The sequence below is a fragment of the Vicugna pacos genome, chromosome 17 (assembly GCF_048564905.1).
Source record: "Vicugna pacos chromosome 17, VicPac4, whole genome shotgun sequence".
In the NCBI taxonomy this organism is placed as follows: domain Eukaryota; kingdom Metazoa; phylum Chordata; class Mammalia; order Artiodactyla; family Camelidae; genus Vicugna; species Vicugna pacos.
Window position 1 is genome coordinate 1376332 of NC_133003.1, and position 16157 is coordinate 1392488.

Sequence of the window (16157 nt, forward strand, 5' to 3'; positions counted from 1 at the left end):
TACAAGAATGTTGATGAAGACACACTGAACAAAGTATATACAACCCAAGTATCCATCAATAGTGAATAAATGAATTGTGGTATATTTATTGCAGTAGATTTCTATACAACAATGGTTCTCAAATGTGAACCATGGAATTCTTGAAAGTCCTGAAACATTTTTCAGGGGTTCCACAAAAACAAAACTATTTCCATAATAATAGTGAGATATTATACACCTTTTTTCTCTGGGTTGACATTTGCCCTCCTGTACAAAAGTGATGGTGGGTATAAAACTGCTGGTGCATTAACACAACACAGTTAGTGACTTCAAATTGTACTAGTAGTCATTGTCTAATTATTTCATTAAATGGCCACCCTTTATTACACTTCTTTTTATTGACCAGTATGACAAAATGGAAAAAAGTGCAAAAAAAAAAAATCCTTTCTTATGCCTACCAAGATAATATGATTCTCTTGAAGAGAAACAGTTTGAGCGGGCTAGCTGAGCTAGCCACTTTTATCATGGAATAACATTTTTATTTGAAAGAATGACTAACAGATAAACTATGGTTAGTCACACTTAGGTATTTGGTATATATTTTCCCCCTCCCTCCAAAAACATAAAACTGTTTCCCTGTTCAAGGAAGATAAATGACAGGATTTGCTGTCAATGATAAAATCTGAAGTTTTCAAGTATAAAATTAGAATTTTGGAAAACTTAAATCCACTGTCAGCTTTAGAGCTTCCCCAAGTTTAAAGATTTTCATGAGATGAGTACAAATAAAAATAGGTGTGATTTTAAAATATTTTATAGTGAAATATATCAATATTTGGAAGATCTAACTCTGTCAAACCAATATATTTCAAATGACCAACGCATAATGTCAAAAAATGCAAGAGTGAAAAAAAATCTATTAAAAAGGCAGGGTGAATCAACAGATTTTAATGTAACAGAGTGCAAAAAAGTGATACGGTTTCAACTCAACATTGTATCTAGTCAAGTTTTTGTGTAGTATCAAAGAAGAGTGTCCATGTTTACGTGCAAAAGCTACTAGAATACTCTTCCCTTTTACAATTAAATATCTAAGTTAGATCAGGGTTCTTTATATACATAAAGTGAAATAACATATTGTAAAATATTGAACAAAGAAGCAGATATGAAATTCCAGCTATGTTCTTTAACAGGCCAATTAAAGAGATTTGCAAAAACAGAATACAATGTATTCTTTTAAATTTTTGTTTTGGAAAAGATAGTTACTTCCTATTATTTACATTATTTATATCAACATGTAATGGGCTTATTTTGGTTATTTTTAAATAAAGTAATAAATGCACATTTTTAAATGTTTTTTATAAAAAATTAAATAGGGTAAATATTGGCAGATCTAGCCCACAAAATCTCTTTGGAGTTCTTTAAACATCTTTAGACTAAGTAGGCCTGAGACAAACAGAAACTACTGCTATTCAGAAGTGAACATATATCATAATTTCAGTATAGACTAATTTTACCTATATATTGTTGGGCAAAATAGCAAGTATACAAAGAAAAGTAGCATAATTCCATTGCATAAAATTCTTAATTCTCACACTTACATTAAGAATAAAAAATGAGAAAATAACATACAGGCAATTCAAACAAAAATTTTAAAAAATAGCCATCTTCGTTAGTTTTAAAAAAATTGTATCCCATGAATGTGCTCTTTCTTATTTTTAATTTGTCTTCTCTGGTTTATAAAGTGTCAGTTGTAAATCATCTTTTATATAATCGAGCTTGAAATTATATGCAATATATTATTAGAAAAATAAGTAATAAATTATCGGAAAAAATATCAGACAGATATTTGTTATGTAAATATATGCATTATTAACCAAAAAGTAATTTGAATCTATTAATTTTAATATCACTTGCTGAATTTTGGCATCTGATACAACAGAACCACTTCTCATTTATAGACACTTCAGCTTCAAGATTTCATATTTAGATCACATCTCTTTCTTTAATATTAAATTGGTCTAAGTATTTCCCACTCTATATATTTTAAACTTTCAGGAAAATAATTTATTTGACAAAAATGTCTTCTAAATACTGCTAAAATCAACAGCATAAAATATGCACCAACACTTACGCTCGTAATTTATTTCCCAAAGTTTGAATTGATCAATATTTTCATGTAGATGATATATACGATAGATATGATAAACAGTAATTGCACACATATACATAAATAAATGTATATTTACATAAACTTATGTAATTGTTTTTGATGTGTGATATGTTCTAATCAACATGTCATAAATTAATTCACACTACACACACACATGCGCGCACACACACACTTATACAGAGCTTGGGGATTTGATAAAATGACTTTTAATACTCTTTCAACTTTATTAGGTAAAATGTCGATAACTCTTAACAGTTAATCCGATTTATGTTTTTAGGTTAACAGGATTCCATCTGCCACCGCCAGTGACAAGTACCAAATCTGTGTTTTCACTGCATTTGACCAGTGATTTTGCAGTTAGTGCTCATGGATTTAAAGTATATTACAAAGGTAAGTAATGGTAATATAAAAGGACCACTGACCAGTTTTTAATGCAAAACCAAATTCTCCAGGGTAAAAATAGAAGAAAAGTTGCCCAGAAGGAAGATACAGTGCATCCTGTTACGTCAAATCTTGTACCAAAATTCACCTTCTGAATCATCATCAATGTATAATAAAATACTAGACTTGGCAGGCTTTAATGTCTCATTGCAGTGCACCTAGACAGAGGAAACCCTTTCCCTTAAATCTTCTTAGATGATATCATGACATCACCATAGATAAGGTTAGATCTTAATTAAAGGGAACAAAATGTGAGAGTGAAAGGAAACAAGGCCTGATTCGAGATTCAGGCATTACAAACTCCACCCTATTCTCTTCTGTTCTTTGCCCCTCTGCCTTAAAGTAAACTGGTAATTTGGGTTCTCTACAAGTTAGAATCAAGAGAAGAGTCCATTAAGAGAGAGAGTTGACATTTTCCATTTTAAGCGAGTCTTTCTAGTCTCACAGATCCATAATTTCTTAACCACAAAGAGGCAAATAAAGAAGTACTTAAAACTGAAAGGTTTTTATCTGAAAGTTTGGTACAAACTCATTTGGCATCAAAAATCTGACCTAAGCTGGTTTGACTAGAGGCCATTTATAATCTTTGCAATTATTTCTCCTGCATAGCATGGGTACTCATGTTTCACCATACAAATGTTGTTTGATAATGGGGTGATACCCTAGGCTCTGCTGATGGTATCAAAAATCTGCACATTTTTCCCTCATTAAAATGTGAAAAAATTCTAAAGGCGAAAGCAACTTGTTCCCAACAGTTTCAGATTGAGGTCATGTAGCTGTAATTTCTTTTCGATGTGACTTCACAATAAAATTTCACTTAGTTTAGGAAGGGGCCCCTTCTACATCCATAGGAATAGAATAACAGAATTCAACTCACCTTCCCAGGACCATATTACCAGAATGTATCACATGAGATCCAATATCGTCATAAGAGACACACATATACAGCAGCAGCAGTAGTTACTTTTTAAAGCACATAATAATTCAAAATATGATATGTTTAAAGAGCATATAATATAACAATCATGTATGAAATAGAATTGCTTAAATATAAAGGTTAACAGTTTGCATGTGGGGAAAGTTTTAAACTAAACATTTCATACAAGTGCTTTTTCCCTAGTGGGGAAAAATACCCTCGAGCAAACAATTGAGTAAACATATTTTTTTTCTTTTATATCCTAAATAATGCCATATTGCAGCAGTTGCAAACACTATTTTTACCTAATAGACTTCTGAACTATTTTTCTTGTCTAGCATGGGAGGATGCATTCCAAGACTTATTTTTCTCCATTGTGACTGTAATAATCATTATTTTTTGAAGGTCCTTTCACAATAGTTATTTTTATCTTGGCAACTTAATTCATAGTTTAAAACACTACAGGCACAAAGGTTTAATTTTAAGTGTAATTTTGGCAATATTGAAGGAGTTAGTAATATAATAATTTTCTGTTAAATGCTCCGTAACAGAAAACCTGTACTCTGTTCATCAAAGTATAAAGATATTTTAGATTAGTTTATTCTTTTGGCAAATACTACATATACTGAAAATGTAGTAACTTAGAAGATGTATTATAATGTCACATTTTCTGGTTTGACTGTCAAGTTTCATGAAATATACTCAAAAATATTCCCATAGCTTTCCATTGTTTCTACATATACATCAAATTTGTCTATTTTTCTGCTTCAGTGAAAATGGATTCATGTATCTTCACGATGTTTAAATGTATGGTTGAGAGGTCCTGACTTAAAATATGAAGTACTAGGCATCTAGGTGGTATTGACAGATTGGTTATGATGCTATTGGACACCTTCAGGTATTGATTTGTGATAAGTATCCTCTACCATGTGTATTAGTTTTCTATTGTTACCATAGCAAACCACCAAAAATTTAGCAGCTTAAAACAACAAAAATATATTCTCAGTTCTGAAGCTGTAAAGTCCTGATGATCTCTGTTAGTTTCTTGACTCAGAGTTTCACAAGGCTGAAATAAAAATGTCAGCTGGTTAGACTCTTATCAGAAGGTTCTGGAAAGAATCTATTGCCCACAGCTTCTAGAAGTCTCTCCCTTGTATGTAAGCCCTGCAGCTCCAAGTCAGCAACTGGTGCATTGAATCCTTCTCATACTTGAAATCTGACTTCCCCTTCTTAAAATATCTCTCTACCACCTTCTTTTCCCACACATCTCTGACTTTAGAGAAAATTCTCAGCTTCTAAGTGCCTATGTCATTAGATTAGCCTTAGTTATCCAGGTAGACCCAATCTTCCTTTGTCAAAGTCCTTAAACATAATTATATCTGCAAAATCATTTTTGCAATTTAGTATGATATATTCACAGGTTCCAAAGATATTGGTGTGGAGGGGTGGGATAGGCTTCATTTATTCTAACACACCATATGCAATACTATATAACATTTTACAGGGGAAGGAGCTACAAGCATTTATTTATTTAACAACAGCCAATGACACTGTCAAGGCCATCTGGTGTATTGTGAAGTCCAGAAAACTTAGCTTGAAATTTCAAAGCCTGTCCTGTAAATTTATACCTGCGTTTTTTTTATCTTTGTAGGATGATACTACAGTGTCTAAGTCTCATTTTCATTTTATCTCCCTCTGTATAATCATTTACTAATTATTTTCTTTGTCGCACAAGGAAGTTTCCTGAGTCTTTGTCCTTATGTACTAATATTTATGAGATCTCTCTTTATTAGAGATATTGTGCATTTATCTGTGCTTCTCAAACTGTGAATGATGAACCATATGCATCAGAATCACCTGGAGAATTTGTTAAAATGTAGAATTCTTGGCCCCAATTACATATCCTGAATCAGACTGTGGAGTGAAGCCCTAGAACATGTATTGCAATTCCAGTTGCAAATCCAGTGTAGAATAATTGATAAATGTAAGTCAGTCTGTGATCATCACAGAATTTCCCTGTTGTTACAAACTTCTATTGCCCTACTGCTGCTTACTTACTTTAAAACTATGGAGAGTGATGTTCCTGTTTCAAAAATCTGATTACGTTGAAGAACTCCTATTTATTGGAAACACTTTTAAATTTCTTGAAGTCAAAGCTGTGAGGTGTTAAACATTTGTGGAAAATTTTCCCCCATTAATATCTAGCTGTATGTATCTTTATTTTTCCTCATTGTTGTGTGCCATACACTTGAATTTCTTGTCACTATTTTCCAAAGTTTGTTTCATAGAACTTTGGTTGTATATGTTTGTCAAGTTTAATAAAAATGAATGAGTAGAATATCGTTCTGTGAAGCAATATGTTTAGGAAACACTAATGCATACTAAATTGAATAGTCCTATAACTGTTTTTCAAAATTTGATGAGGCGAAAACTGGTGGATCTGGGTTCTACAGAGCACACGGTAGGAAGTCTCTTGTCTTTCTAGATCTGCCAAACAGAATTCAAAATTTGTTTCTCTACTAAAAGTTATTTTGTATAATGGACTCCTTTTACATTTTACTTTCAAATATGCATAATCATTCTTTATAGGTGAAAGATTATACAGCTATAGCATGGAACATCTTATCATCTTAGGATTATTTATTGTGGAAACAAAGTAATATAATCCAAGCATATAGTGGGTTGTATACATATTATATGTACTCATTAAATATTATATGTATGAATTGGCTACTTTAATAACCAGAAACATCTCAATGAAAATTTCAGCATATTACCAGTGATCTAATTCATTGATCAGAAACAGACATAAAATAAAAACATAGTCTAGGAAACCACTTCAAACACAAGATAGCTATTACGCCATGATGACTGTTAACGTGCATGACTAAGTAATTAAGAAATTATAGGGATGAAATTCTCAGCTTTGGCAAACTTGCTGTTAAATTATTTTCACATTTTAATTCAGAAATGTAAACATTTAGCCAATAACACTATTACTACTAGGTAATATTTATAGAGTGATTTCTTTGTGCCAATAATAGTTCTAAACATTTTATATGGATTTTCTCTCTAGAAAATCATATAAAAAACTGTAATGAACAGTAATGCAGAAAAGCACTAACCTTAATGTAAAAATATGTTTAAATGCCCTAGATATAAACTGTATACATTTTAGAGACTTATTTTATATCTAACTATAAACTATAATTTCATTCTACTTAAATATATATGACGTAACATTTAGTACACAAGAGTACTACACAAAAAGAATTGCTGATAATGCTGTGTAGTAAAACAATATGAAACATAAAGGCTGAAATATTTTTCCATACATTATATATTCTGTGTTCTTTTTAAACACTTGACATACAAAAGAATATTTATACTATTTACTATTCTATTTTAGCTATCTGTCACAGATGTTTAGTAAAAGTTTTTACTTGAGAATATCAAATGATTTTAGTGATTTTGAATTTTAGGTGTTATTTTTCAATTCCTAAGCTTTAAAAATTTGAACTGCAGCACCATAAAATTTAATGGAGAGATTACAATTTAGAATGAAGTCAATTATGCTTCCAGCAAGACAGCTAAATTGTAGCAAGAAAAATTTATGTAATATAATTATATATATTAAATAGTTTGCTAGCAATGAAAGTAGGTTAGGTTCATAAAAAGAAGTTAACGGATCTTCACCTTAAATATTTTTAAGAATAAATGAGAGATATCATTCTTTTAAAACATAATACAAGGAGATGTGATATATGCAAAGACTTTTTAATCTCTGATCAAACTCAAATATTTTGTCTTTAGGGTTCCATAAAGTCTGGCTTAGGTACTGAAATATCTTAATAGTTTTGTATTGAAATATCTTAATCCTTAAGTAACCTTCTAGCTAAGTCCTGAGTGCCTTCTCTTCCTTTTATTTTTTTTATTGACGTATAGTTGATTTACAATGTTATACTAGTCTCAGGTTATACAACATAGTGATTCAATAATACATTCTACCTTTTAATATTTTTCTGCTCACAATAGGCTATGAGAAGCTAGAGGGTGTAGAACCTATTTTACTTGTTTTATAAATTGCCTCCTATTGCAACATATTGTTGGCATGTTGCCAGCACTTAAATGCTTGTTAAATTCAATTGATACACAGGATTATCTAATAATTTGATCAGTAATGAGGAAGATTTAATACATCTCCCGCTTTCAAAGAATTAAAACTCCAGTGAATATGTTAAAAGGCAGATGTGGACTATGTTTCAGCACAGTATTTACATAAAATGAATAAAGTTTAGAACAAAAAATGGCCTTGCATTTGAGAAAAGACAAAATCATACTTAAAATTATTTTTACTTTTTATGGATATTTTTCTTTCTTAAAAATACTTACCCTTTAAGCAAAAGTTTCTTTATGAAACATTTTAAAAATACAAAATACTCATATGGCATAAGAAAAATCAATAATAAAAAACTATTAAAGCCAGTGACATATGACCTACTTTTTTGTTTCATATGGAAAAGATGGGGTGGCATTCAAGATTACATTTCATTCTCCAGAAGTAAAATTATTAAACTTAGTATGTTATCTCATTTCACATTAAAGTTTCTTCTTTTATAAGTGTTGTTTAATGTGTCATATCTGTCAATTGCTATACTTTATCATTTTGATATGAGTGTTAAAATGATGTTTGAGACAGTGGTTGGTTTAAGATTTTAAGTATATGTTAAATATCTTTTGTGTTTCGTACAGTTAAACACCATCCATTGTGATAAGTTGTTATAAATGATAGTATACAACTAGTGGTTTAAAAGAAAAGTTTACTATGAGCTTGGTTAAGGAATTAACGTGTGGGTTTATCTTGATTTCCCTCTTACCAAAATGCAGTAAATTAGCAAAATATAATTCTATGTTTATTATTCGATTATAAGTATGAGAGCATATCACAGAAAATTACATTTGAATAGATTTCTTCTTTATAAAAATAATTATACTCTTTAACAGAGCACCATTTACTATAATAAAAAATATATATATTAATACATATTAAAAAATAAAATGTGCAAATCAAATATTTCAGTGAGACTAATAAAGGACCATAGTATCAATCAACCTTGTTGTTTATCTATTCTGTATATACAAGTTTGTATTTTCTAATTCTGAACTCCTAATTTATCCCTCCCTCCATTTCCTTTTTGGTAACCATAAATTTGTTTTCTGTCTGTGAGTCTGCTTCTGTTTTGTAAATAAGTTCATTTGTGTCATTTTTTTAGACTCCACATATAAGTGATATTCTGTCATTTTTTTAGACTCCCAATATAAGTGATATTATATGGTATTCGTTTTTCTCTGTCTAAATTACTTCACTTAGTGTGATAATCTGTAGGTCCATCCATATTGCTGCACATGGCATTGCTTCATTCATTTTTATGGCTGAGTAGTATTCCACTGTGTGTGTGTGTGTGTGTGTGTGTGTGTGTGTGTATGTATATATATACATGCCATAATTTTCCACATACTATGTAAGACAACACAGTTAACAAAAATGTATTAAACATATCAATAAAATTATACTTTTCCAATATAGTGGGATATATCATCTTGTCTAGAATATTCTTTAGGTTTTGTATACTCTTTTAATTTTATTTTTTAAAAGTGAACCTATAATGCTAATGGATGTGAGAAGCTCCTGTCAAAACCTTAATTAACGGGGTGCCAAGATGAGAAAAGAAGATGCAAAAAGCATGTTTTTCATTTGGTCATAGGTTGGGTGCATATAACCTTAGTACTTTCAAAGTCATAACTGGCTAAAATAGATGGCAAATAGAAGATGAAATATCAAAAGAAATGCAAGAAGCAATATTAATGAATAATACTCTTTGATCAACATGTTGATGCTTCTTCATGTAATACAATATGAATTGATCTCAAGGCATTGGTTGTTGGACCCTGAGTATTATTCAGATAACTAAATGCCATTAGTTATTGCTCTTTTACCTATTACATTAAATGATATTTCAAACTATGTACTTAAAATAATTGAATATTTCTAAATAATTTTCTTCACATTCATTTGCATTTCTAATACTTATTTTGGTTATCTGCCATCTTTGAGAGCACTTATCAATACTTTTGGTCCTTACACCATGCTTTGAATTGAAAATTTTATTTCTCCTTTTACACACAGATCTCTGATAGCATACTCTTTTGGTCTTAATTGGCAAGGACTAGTCATCACTTGCTATGCTTCATACAACCTTTCATTGTGCTTTTGCATGTAAAACATATCACCGTATTTATTTCTCATAAAGATATTTAAAGGGATTTTTTTCTACAAAATTGTTGTTCCCATTTGTATTGATTTTACATCGCTCCATAATAAATTACCACCATTTTGTGGACTAATACAACACAAATTATAACCTCATAGTTTATAGGTAAGAAGTCTGGCCTGGATCAGTTAGGTCCTTAGTTCAGATCTCACAAGGCTATAGTCAAGATATTGGCTAGTACTGTGACTACACCTAAGGCCAGGGTCCTATTTCAAGTTTACTGGGTGCTGCTAGGACTTATTTCCTTGCAGCAGTATGACGGAGGTCCTTTTTTCTTATCAGCTATTGACCAGGGATTTTTCTTGATTTTTATAGGCTGCATGTGGTTCCTTAACATTTTCGCACACACACATCCTCAAAGGCAATTCACAACCTGGTTTTCTTCCAGCTTAGCTGGAGTATAGCTCTCTGACTCTCTTCACTTGGCTAGGGAGGAGTCCTAAATAGCACAACATAATCACAGGAGCAACTGCCCCATCACCATTGCCATAACATAACCTCAGGAAAGGTGCAACTATCCCATCATACCCATGGGTTCATGAGGAAGAGGCAGAAATCTTAGAGCCCATCTTAGAATTCTGCCTAGCATGTCATATTGAGTGACTCTTTCAGGTGATAGTTCAAAACAGTATAGAAAATACATGAAGAGAAAGAAAAGGTTAGAAGATGCATTTGTAATTAATCAATCAAACTGGACCCATTCTTATCTAAAAAGAGATACAGTATTTTTTATATATTCTCTCCTTACTCTAGAAACTTGATTTCAGCTTAGTAAATAGCACATTTTTATATTCTATTGGATAAATTACATGCAATTTAATTATAATCTTATAGTGTGCTTCAGATTTTTATTTTTCAAGATGATCACATTTTAATCTGAATTTATTTTTCTTTTTAGTAAGAAATATAGGGTAATAAGTTTTTTTACAAGACCTAGTATTTAAGGCTATCACTCAGATGCTGTGAGACTCTATTCTTCATAATGTAAAATGAGTAATATAACACTGAATCTACCAGGTTCTTTGAAGATCAAGGGAGTTAATGATGTCAAAAAAGTGTACAACCTGGTATTGAAGCAAAATCCAATAAATGTTAGCTAGTATCTTTGCTGTTCTATCATATATATTCAATAGTATATATTGGTAATAATGATATATATTCATATATATTACAGTGTTTAGTCATGCCTTATAAACCCTGAATTTCCATTTTCTCAAAAGGAGCAATATATCCAGTTGTTTGTTTTGTCTTTCTCAAAGTATTGTTCAGGTAAGAAAATTACCCCAGTGTCATTTGGGCTAAATAAGTTATGCAGTACTGCCCTTAGGTAGTCCCTGGAATCACAGTACTGCCAATGGGGTGATCAGCTTGAACCAACAGTAGAAAAGACTCTTTTCCTACATGCACACACATGTGCAGTCCTCTTTCAGTGAAAAAGCTCAAAACCTTGGCAGAAGCTACAAGTAATCCTCTCAAGCACTGTAGCTCTGAGCTACCAGGTCAGTGCCGGAGACAGAACCGCAACATGATGAGGCAGTCATGACAATCAACTGGAAAAGAGGGTACAATGGAAGGAAGCCAAGTCTGGAACCAAAATTAATTGAATAATACTTCTGACACAGATACAGCCCGTTAAGTAAGTGCATACACAAAAATTCATAAGAACTTTATGGATAATTATAAGGGCCCCGAAGCAAAGAACCACCACCTTCATACAGACATTGTGGCTAGGAGAGGTGATATCTAGAACTGAAAGCAACAATATGTGCCAAAGTGCAACAGTGTTCTTCCAGTCATTTTGATTAAGTATAGTTATTTTCTATTATTGACAAAGAAATAACAGAAACTACTTATCCATTTGTAAAAATCTTACAGTTCTATGCATCTATGTATTATTAAGGACTGTGAAAGTTCCGAGATTTTTGCCCTACTTGAAAGTTAACAAGTTAGCCTGCCATGGCTTCATAGATGTTGGCAGAAGACACAAAACTACTGAGTCAGGGACAAAGGGCTTTATTAATACAGCAACATAAATAGAGTACCAGCAACCATTCGGGTTCCTCAGTTCTCAAGGGACAATGAGAAGAGGGCCAGGTGATGCCCACATACACTGTGTGTTGTGTATGGAAGAGGAAGTCTTGAGCTTAGGGAAACAGGATCTTTTATAACAGATAACAAGTAAACAGGCCCTTTGCTCTGGAGGAAGATAATATTGCCATGCTGTTGCTGAACAGATTGTCACTATCTCTGCTTACAAGAGGTGGAAAACATGAGAGACACATGGAAAATTGTTTCCCCAACACATGTGTATAGTGTTCTAATACCACAGAATTTGGATTCAATAAATCTTAGACAATTTTTAGTCACTTAAAAAAATTCCAAATGAAAGGTATCTGTAAGTATTATTATACAAAGATCCTCACATGCATAGATGTTAATCTAAAATTTTCAAGAATTTTTATTGGCCATATTTAGTATTTTTTGAAGCATGTAATAAGCTACAACAGTCTATATAGACTTGGATAATTTTGTAAACATAATATGAAAATAATGAGCGCTCTCTCTTTCCTTCTTTTCCACCCTCTGTGTTTAAGGGGCATTTGTTGAACTCCCTTTCTATAGTGTGGGATACATCTACTCCATCATCATTTCATAAGAATTTCTCCATCTACATTTAATTGTACAGTCTCTCATTTTGCCCTTTGTGCTATTTTTTGTTTTATATGAGGGTAATACTAGTTCATATGATGCATTGATTGTTTCCTAGCACAGTTATCACAACATAAATTCCAGATGGCTCTAATTAAATTTAAAAAATGAAAAAAAATGAATATGTATAGTCCATGAAAAACATAGTGAAATATTATCAGCTCATGGGAGAGGAAAGCTTTCAAACTACAAAAACCTAAAGGAAAATATGTCACTAAGGAAAAGACTGATAGATTAGACTAAATAAAATGTGAAAACAGCTGAATAATAAAAGTAATGAAAAAGCCATTTTTATAGTAAAAGGCAAAAGAAAATGTGGATTTAAAATCTGAAATCTATAGGATATATATTATACTTACACTAATATACATAAAACACTATAGATACAAAATTAGAAAAAAATTTTTGCTTGTCATGAGAACTCTTAGAATTTACTCTTAACAAATTTTATATATAACATACATCTGTGCTAATTATATCAATACTGTTGTACATTACATTTATAGTAATATTTATCTCATACTGGAAGTTTGTACCTCTTGAAAACCTTAATCTAATTTCCCCTCCCCCATCTCCTGCCTCTGGTAACCACATGTCTAATCTCTTTTTCTATGAGTTTGTTGAAACAGTTCATGTCCTTGCTTAATGTTCTTTTATAAAGCTAAAAATACTGTGGTTTTACCAATAAGAAGGCCTGAAACACAATCTTGTCGATTTACTAATGCCTTCCAAAACAGCTACTAAGCACTTACCATGTTTTAGACATTATATTAGGTATTAGATAATCTTCAATGTGGCTCTCAGGATGCTTATGATTTGCTGGAGAAAAATAAATAAAAGCAACAAATTTCCTAAGTTTACAAAAGTGCATCCTTTTACACTGACACAAAATAATTTGGTCACACAAATATTATTGTTCTTATCTACAGATGAAGAAAAACAACATCACTGACTTGTTAGATAGCACTAAGCTGGAGCCGACTCCATTAGGAGAGCAAACTGCGCACTGTGAATCCTCTTTCCAACTCAGCATTCAGTGACTTCATGTTGATACTTTGAAATTGGTTGTGTTGGGAGTATTTACACTGTGGAAATGAGCAAATTTTTAAAAGTAGGCTCTTTTTGTTTTGTGTTTTCCAGAGAACTAATTGTTAAACATTTACCAGCCCAAGGCAGTAAACAGCAGACAGACTACTGGAACTATGGCCTCATTCTTTATATCCTGCACATCTTTGTCTTACATACGCTGGTGGAAAGTAGGGCTTTCCATGCTTCCCTGTTCATAAGAACCACCTTTGATCTTGTTTAACAGCTGATTTTTATTTGGAATGTCTGGGTGGGGCTCAGGATCCCAGATTCTAACAGAATCTCATTGGTACCAAACCTGCCATCCCGCAAAGCACAAACCACATGATGCAAAATCATTCATGCTTTGTTTTAAAACTTTCAGTATCAGTTTGGTCATCGTGTAATTCCAAAATACCATCAATCAGCCATATTTTACTGGCTTCAAATAGAGATGGGATTTGTTGCAGCTAAACTATTCTACTTTTCCTTCTGTAACATGGTCAAAATTGATGTCCATAACTTTTCATTGTTAGAAATAAAAATCAGCTGAATAGAGTGTTCTCTGCATTCCATCTTGTTAGTTCCACGTGTTATTATTAGGAAGCAATGTCATTTTACAAAGTACAGAGTTCCTCTATATTTTTAACTGTTGATTTCTGAAAATAATGAGTTCTAAAATTTTCTAGTGAGCAGATTGTAAGAGGATAGAACCTATTATGCCATCTTCAATTACAGCAATGCCATTAACTAATTTTGCAGTTGTCACAAGCTCTTGATCTGGGTAAACAATGAGTAACATTGATACTGACCATGAAATCCTTTATATGTAAATTATCACAAATCCAAATTTTGTTACAATCATTTTTAGGGTACATCTTAAGTGTCTTATAGTCTCTAAGAAAACAAACAACTTGGATTTGCATTATATTCTCTATGAACCACCTCAGGGGCATGGATGTATTTTAAATATATAATACTTAGCAGCAAACACATTATAAAATCATTTAATGCTTTCCTAATCTAAAGTTCAAGTTTCTACTTCTTGTAAACTGACTATACTTTAATTAAAAAATATAAAAAAACAAACAAAAGACAAATAAAGTTTTTACTTTTGCTTCTAGTTTCTTTCTGCAATGGCTTCTCCTGAAACCTTGTCCCTGGATTCATTAGTAACATGTAGGGCACTCAGGTTACACACTTCTCCTCATTTGGATAATTGCATTTTTTGATATATTTATTTACTGTAATAAATACTCATTTTAGATAAAGAATCAGAAGCCTGGCTTGTCCCACATAAGTTGTCACCCTCGAGGAGAGTTCATGCACATAAATACTCCCTGATAGATCCTCCACCAGCTTTGATGTCCCCAGGGTGAACCACAGCTGCCCTCCACCTCTCCACGAGATCCTCCTAAACAAGCAGGCAGAAAGAAGAGCACCTCCACGTGGTCAAAATAACAACAGGCACTTAGTTTAGCAATCCTAAAGGGAAAAGATTCCTTTTTCCTCCCCGCATTTGAACCTTAATCACAGAGATGAATTCTCATTGGACATATTGGGCCAGTTTCCATTCAAGATCAATCATGACTGCCCAGAAGATGATTAGTTTGGCCTACATCACACTCCCAATCCTTAGGTCAAAAGTCGAGGATCATTTCCAAAAGAAGACAACATGGGAACACAGAACTATCACTGTCCACTATCGCCACTCACTACCTATGTGACCGTGAGCAGCATACATGGAACTCTCTATGCCCAGCTTCCTCATTTTCAAAATGAAGAATAATGCCTTCCTGTAGGATTGGTTTAGTGTTGAGGTGATGCATGTAAAAAGCCTAACACAGTGACTGACATTCAGTAAACGCTCAAGAAATATAGCTATTACTCAGTATTATTATTTCTTCATCTTGATGCCTTTTATGAAAACAAGCTCTTAGAAGATAAGAGATCGAGTCCAATCAAATAATAACTGTAGTCTTTATAGTTTTGCCAGAATGGATAATTGTTGGAAGCCCTGGTTTGCTTCAGTTGAAAAGTAATGTTTTCAGTAGATGATGCAAGGATGATGACCTATGAAAATCTCTTACAGAAAGGAAGAGATGAGGTAGAGAGAGAAAAAAAGAGTTGAACAAAGATGAGCAAATGGACCATTGAGAGCAGGAGAAAAAAATACAGAATAGCTTGAGATGATTAAATATTGTCATGAGAGACATTTTAAAGTTAGATAGTGAGGTAGGGAAAAACAATTACACAAGTAGCAAAGCACCAAAGAAAAAATAACTTTAAAATTTTTTAAGGCAGAAAAATATGAAAAGAATATCAATTGTCCTTGGTTAATGAGAAAATTATAGCAATAAGATCTGTATCAGTAGCAGTGGAGGGGTGATAGAAAAAAAAGTTTGGCATAGAATTGATAAGAAAAAAAATCAATTGATTTTATCAACTGATCTGCCCAAATGTCCCCAGAAAACCCTATGGCAAGGGCCACTGATCTCTCAGATGTGTCACCCCAGGAGCAATGTGAACCTTGGTTTGGGAAATCTGA

General features: G+C 32.3%; 1 protein-coding gene across 1 annotated transcript in view; it reads right to left on the reverse strand.

The window, feature by feature from the left end:
* Window positions 1-2346: 2346 nt before the first annotated feature.
* Window positions 2347-16157, reverse strand: part of LOC140686535 (ankyrin repeat domain-containing protein 26-like) — an 83044-nt gene continuing 69233 nt past the window's right edge. The window contains exons 33-35 of the mRNA XM_072940777.1: window positions 13498-13629; window positions 13297-13363; window positions 2347-4569 (exon numbers count right to left, since the gene is read on the reverse strand). The gene's annotated coding sequence lies outside the window, so the exon portion shown is untranslated. The remainder of the gene's footprint in view (window positions 4570-13296; window positions 13364-13497; window positions 13630-16157) is intronic.